A 6,865-nucleotide genomic window follows, 5' to 3' on the forward strand; every position below is an offset into this window, starting at 1 on the left:
ACATTTATGAGGATCTTCTAGCATTTGATTTAGCAAGCCCAGTATAGACCCCTAAATTGTATGCTGAGGGCAGCCCCCCCTTGGCCTCCTGCTATGTGTAGACACCACCATATGGCTTAGCTTAAGGTCAGCCTACTCTAGCTATGTATTTTGTGTAGCTAGAGCTCCGTTCCATAAACTGGCCTGCATGGTCTAGTATAGACCAGGCCTTGAGACTGTGAATAAGAGACTGTCTTCAAGATATTTTATAACCTAACTTCTATCACACCACTTGTTACATCCAAAAATCAGATAATGAATTTGTTTGATACTTTTCCTGAACTGCAATTGATTTCTTTGAGGGCAGGAAACAACATCCTTGAAATTCCTATTCAGTAAGGGTGCAAATTGCATAGCTTATTTCAAGTTAATCTTGAAATAGATTATTTCATAATTTGGTGCTGTCTACACAGCTCCACATTTCAAAATAAACTGCTATTCCAAAATATCTCTTAATCCTCATGGAACGAGGTTTACCAGGACATTGGAATAGCGAGCTGTTATATTTCAAAATAATGGGCTTGTTCAAAAGCTTTGGAATAGCTATTTTGAACTACTGAAAGTTTCCTGAAATAGCACTACAGTGTAGACGTACCCTAATAGTTTGACAACTGTGAGCGTTTGTCTGAGAAGTCTAGTGAATGTCCTTGAATAACTTGGCTAACCATTGGAAACTATTCCTTATTGCAGGTTCACCATTCTGCTGCTCCCCAAGCATTGTTTCTGAATCTGTCTCCTCTGGATCTGAATATTTGAAGTGAGATTTTAAAAGGGTTCAGAGAGAGAAAGATGTGAGGAGAGACAAAATTCAACACAGGTGATGGAGAAAAAAAGAACAAACAATATGAAGCAAGACAGAGACAAGAGATAATAAAATAGATAAAGAGAAATGTAGGATGCACAAAAAAGTGAGGGTGAAGAAAAGTCAGAGGACAAAAACTCAAAAGGAGAAACTTGTGTATGTTAATTCCTCCTGAAGAAAGAAAAAAAGAAACAGAGAATAAAGGTATAACATGTTGAAAAGATATAAATGGGGAGAGGAAAGTTGAATTTAGAAGTGTGATGGGTACTATTGACAACCGTTAGTTAAATCAGTTGTAGACATTAAAGTAAAGGCCAAATGTAGTTGTATAGCAATCTGGGCCAACTAATTATTAAAATTCTCTTTTTTCCAAAATAGTTTAATCACATCAGTTGTAGACCACATGTAATTCCATTGATATTAATTTACCATAATTAGCATGTAGAAAAACACACACGTGCCAGTAAGAAAATACCTTTTTTTTTCTACTTTTCACTGTCTGCAATGTGGCTAGGTAATCTGCTGGTTTTTCATGGAGACTGGCTGAACATCTTCTATGTCTATACTACAAAGAAAAGTTGGAAAAAGATATTCAAATTGCAATTTGCGTATCTTTTTCCTCTTCTTTTTCAGAAGAGGCTTTTCCAAAATTTGGCCCATCTATTTGGGTCCATATTTTGGAAAACCTCCTCTTTTAGAACATCCCTTATTCCTCATACAGTGAGGAATACAGGGATGCTGAAAGAACACATCCGCTTTTTCGGAAACTGTTCTGAAAAAGCGGACGTGTTTCTTGGACGCAGGAGAGCTTTTCCAGGATACCATTTATCTCAATGAATTCCTTATTTCAATATATGCAATTAGGTATAGATTCATCTATGTTTCATAGCTCATCTATAATTAATCAGAACTTGAAATATGGAGGGACAATCACACCAAAAACATTCTAAAATATTTTAATTCTCCTCCTGACTTTCAAAAATCACTACTAAGAAAAATGTCAGTGTTGAGGATAGGATTCTCTTTCTCTCTCTCATTTTTTAAGTGTTCTAATGTAGAAGGTTATTCATTAGATGTTGCTACACATACAGGGACAACATTTCCAAAACAGCCTCTAAAAGTGTTTCCAGGATTTTCTACCCATAGTTATTTGCATCTGCAAGTTTCCAAGTACAATTACTCTGAGGTGCAAACAAACTTTAGTGGCCTAGCAATCAGTCTGCATATACATGGTGCATGTTGTGACATGTTTGAAATACTGGTGTGTAATGATTACTCCTATTCTCAGTGAGGGTATGTCTACACTACAGCACTAATTCGAACTAACTTAATTCGAATTAGTTAATTCGAACTAAGCTAATTCGAACTAGTGCATCTAGACCTAAAAACCAGTTCGAATTAGCATTTGCTAATTCGAACTAGCATATCCACATTGAGTGGACCCTGAACCGAGGTTAAGGATGGCTGGAAGCAGTGCCGGCAGGGCATCATGTTAGGACTTAGAGCGTGGAGCTGCTGTCTCAGGCTAGTCAAGGGCTGTGCTTAAAGGGACCCGACCCCCAACCTGGACAGACAGTTCTCAGGGGTTCCCCGCTCACTTGTCTACCTCGATGAGGGACAGCAAAGCAGTCCTGGCTTGGAGTGCCCTGAATGCCCACACTCGGCACATCACAGGACTCGGCCATCAGCCCAGCGGCACTTGCCACAGACTGCCATCTGGGGGAGGGTCAGTTGGGGGGCTGCAGGAGAGCTTCCACCCCGAGGAGCCCGCAGAGCCACCCCAGTCCTCCCCATTGGGGGCTCGTACCCCATTCCTCTCTCACCTACTTCCACTTACCCCTCCCTAGCCCCCCTTCCTGATGTACAAAATAAAGGACACGTGTGATCAAAAATAGAAACTCTCTTTATTTAACAATACTCAGGATGGGAGTGGGTTTAACCTCTGAGGAGACTGGGAAAAGGAGGTGGGAGAGGGGAAGAGAGAGGGTGGGAGAGGGGAGGGCAACTAAAATGTTCAGGGGTTTGGAACAGGTCCCATATGAAGAAAGGCTAAAGTGACTGGGACTTTTCAGCTTAGAAAAGAGGAGACTGAGGGGGGATATGATAGAGGTCTATAAAAGCATGAGTAGTGTGGAGAGGGTGCATAAAGAAAAGTTCTTCATTAGTTCCCATAATAGAAGGACTAGAGGACACCAAAGGAAAGGAATGGGTAGCAGGCTTTAAACTAATAACAGAAAGTTCTTCTTCACAAAGCAAATAGTCAACCTGTGGAACTCCTTGCTGCAGAAGGCTGTGAAGGCTAGAACTAGAACAGAGTTTAAAGAGAAGTGAGATAAAGTGATGGAGGTTGGGTCCATGGAGTGCTATTAGCCAAGGGGTAGAAATGGTGTCCCTGGCCTCTGTTTGTGGAAGGCTGGAGATGGATGGCACGAGACAAATGGCTTGGTCATTGTCTTCAGTCCATCCCCTCCAGGGTCCCTAGTGTTGGCCGCTGTCGGCAGACAGGCTACTGGGCTAGATGGACCTTTGGTCTGACCCAGTACTACCATTCTAAGCTCAGGGCTCAGGGTCGGGGGTCTCACTGGACCACCTTGATTTTCATGCACACCTGCTCCTGGGTGGCAAGGCTGGCAGCTCTCCTGCCCTAGATGGCCACTTTCCTGTGCCTAGTGTGGAGGTCATGGATGAGGTCCACGATATCTGCACTAGACCAGGCGGGCGCCTGTCTCTTGCAGATCTGGGCAGGCTCCCGGGAGCCTCCAGCCTGGTCTCGGGAAGAGGCGGAGGGCTGGGTGGCAGCGGGTGGCTGGCTTGAGCCATGCCAGGTGCAGGGTCTGCTGGCTGGGTGCTGGCAGGCTTGCACCTGGCACGGGCACCGTAGCCAGCCCGTGCCTCTTTAAGGGCTCTGGGGCTGGGAGGGGGGCAGACGAGTTTCCCTGGTGGTGCCCAGAGTGGCCACCAGGGAAAGCAGTCTAGTGGGCTAGCCTCCCACTAGTTCGAATTAAGTGGCTACACAGCCCTTAATTTGAACTACTTAATTCGAACTAGGCATTAGTCCTCGTGGAATGAGATTTACCTAGTTCGAATTAAGCACTCCGCTAGTTCGAATTAAGTTTGAACTAGCGGTTTGCTAGTGTAGCACGTATCGAAGTTAATTCAAACTAACGTCTGTTAGTTCGAATTAACTTTGTAGTGTAGACTGTTTCACTTGCAATACTGTATTTATACACTCATCTTGTGAAAGTACTTCCCAATACTTGGGTATAAGTAATTCTCTAAAATTAAATTCTAATATATTCTATTTCCTTTCTGATAATCTTCCCACCACAAACATAATTTCTAAAGGACATATTCTTCTCCCAAATCTGGAACTTTCCCATTAAAGTTACACAGTGTTCCAGCTTAGCCATAAATTATTATGAAGATAATAAAGTAGATCTGTTTTGTTTTCAACTTTTCATCTTAAACTGATATTTTTCTTTATTTTTCTAAAGGTTTGAAATCATCAGTTACTTTAAAACACTTTTTGGGTGGAGGGCATGCTAATTCTTTCCATTTGAAATGCCTGTATGGTGATAATTTGATACAAGCCAAAATGAGCTGAATGCTCCTGCCAAAACAAATATTTGAATCGTAGGGTTTTCCAGGTAATGCATTGTTTCCTTGTCTTGAATTGAAGACACCGATCTTATCCAATATAACAATTCCTCTGATGTTCTGTTCTAAGAAATCTGTTCCCTCCCTTATATATGTTGATTATTCCCAAAATTGTAGATGGAAGTTTTATGTATTTATCAAGGATAGAATTTCATGCAGATATGTAATGGAGAATAGCATTTAATGTGTAAAGAACTGAGTTTAAATATCTGATACATGGGGATTAGATTCACTTTGATTTGGAGGCAAATTGCTTCCCTGAGCACTCTACCTCCCAGTCAGACCAATCATCCATGACTCGCAGACATGAAATATATTCTTTAATTCATTTACAAGCTATTGAGCTATTTGCAGGAATGACTGCATAAAATGCTAGGGCCTACATTATGCAGGAGGTCAGACTGATCCTAAATGTTCCTTCTTGTTTGAAAAATCTAAAAATCTGATAGGAGCGCTTTTTTTTTTTTTTTTCTGTTATGTTTCCTTAACAGGCTGATCACTCTATGAGGGTAGCCTTAGCCACTTTACAAACGTGTAGATTGGCTCCCTTCAGCATTCTCCTTGTGCTTCTATGTGGTATGCAGGGATAGGTTAATGTAAAGCTGATTTAAGGAGACTATACAATAGAATAATTGCTCCTTATTCCCATTGTTCCTAGGACCACCTCTGCCTCTTGCCCATCTCTGCCAGTACGCAGTGCCAATCACATGGACAGGCTAAGGAGAGGACACTTGGTAGAGCTGGGGAAAGGGAGTTTTCTCAGTCCATGAGAATTTTTGAGATGTTGAAAATTCAGCATTTTCTGATAAGAAAGCAATTTGTCAAAAAACAATTATTTTTCAAGAGAAGGAAGGTATCTTTCAAGTTTTCTTCTTTTTTTGTCCTGACTGTTCCAAGCAGCTGATTAAGGATAAATGTGCTCCTGTCCTGCTGCATTTGCAAGATGCTCTACCAGTGCCGATGGAAAGCAGTGTACTTGCACCTTTGACCCTCTGGCTTGTACTTACAATCAGATACCTAGTCATGTAAAAAGGCGCAAAAATATGGGAGAAGATTGTGCATGAACAAAGATCCAGTATTTATGTCCTTTAAGTTCACACATACTGAATGGTCACCTTGATTAGGTAACATCAAGTTACTGAACCTCCAAAAAAGAGAGTGGGAATCAATAGACAGACCATCAGACAGACTTTAGCTCTTACAGAACATTAACTGATAGTAGCTTGGCCATTAGTTATCTTTCATTTTATCATGTGGTTCAGTGTATTTTTAGATCCAAAGGAAATCAGAGCATACCAGAGAGAGAAAAACTTAACCACTTTCTTATGTTATTGCAATCTTGAGCAATGACAGCAATCCAAAGTTTTGCAAATTCTACCGTCAGTACAATGGACATAAGCAAGGCAATAATTAGCAAGTATTAAGTAGTTAACACAATCTCATATATTTTGAAAGCACTATAAGCATTATTATAATTCAGATCAATGCAATAACTATGAATACAGCACAAGATATAATATATTCTTCTACCATAATTCCTGTTGCAAGACAATTATTACAATATTAAACTTAGTTCACTTACAATTTACCCATTGCCCACTATAGTGCTCTAGACATGAGTATCGTGGTCTCTTTGGTTCCCGGATGGCCAGATGAAAAGGTTGTTGCTTCTAGTTATGATGAACAGGGTCTGTGGATCTACCCTGTACTCTGCCTCCCAAACAGATGTTTGCAAAAGCTCATTTTATAAAGTGAAACTTGGTTGCTTACACCCTTCATTGCCACACATTGCCCTAGCCATACATACTTCCCTATTCTATCAATCCCTCAGACGCTGCCCCCCTTATGTTCCTTTATTTATTCGGACCCTAATATACACCATTATCTTAAGTTGTTTAACCCTTTTATGGCTAGAACTTTTGAGAAATACAAGATGTGCCTGTCATGTCACCCCCTATTCCTGCAAGCCTCAGCATAATAATTCTGGAAATCTTAGCCATGCTTGTTATGCATGATCACACTTAGCAGCTTCAGCATTTTGTTAGAAATTTACGGTCAGGCCTTACCCGATAACTGAGGGCAAGAAGTTATATTTTGACATCCTTGTTTTAGCCTGAGGCCCGCCTGCATGCTTGCCAGCACTAGTCTGTAACAGGGCCTGCACTTAGCCAGACTTATGTCATGCCAAGGAAGGCCATGCTCATGCAGACTCCTCTACACATTTATTCTTCAAGATTAAATTAATAATGGGTTGAATCACTGAGTAATTTATATGTATCTATATATTATATTCAATAAATTATTGAATTTATATGTATCTATAAAGATATTATTGAATGCAATGTTCTTTGTACTGTGGGTACATAA

The sequence above is a fragment of the Pelodiscus sinensis genome, chromosome 4 (assembly GCF_052426305.1).
Source record: "Pelodiscus sinensis isolate ZL-2025 chromosome 4, ASM5242630v1, whole genome shotgun sequence".
Classification (NCBI taxonomy): domain Eukaryota; kingdom Metazoa; phylum Chordata; order Testudines; family Trionychidae; genus Pelodiscus; species Pelodiscus sinensis.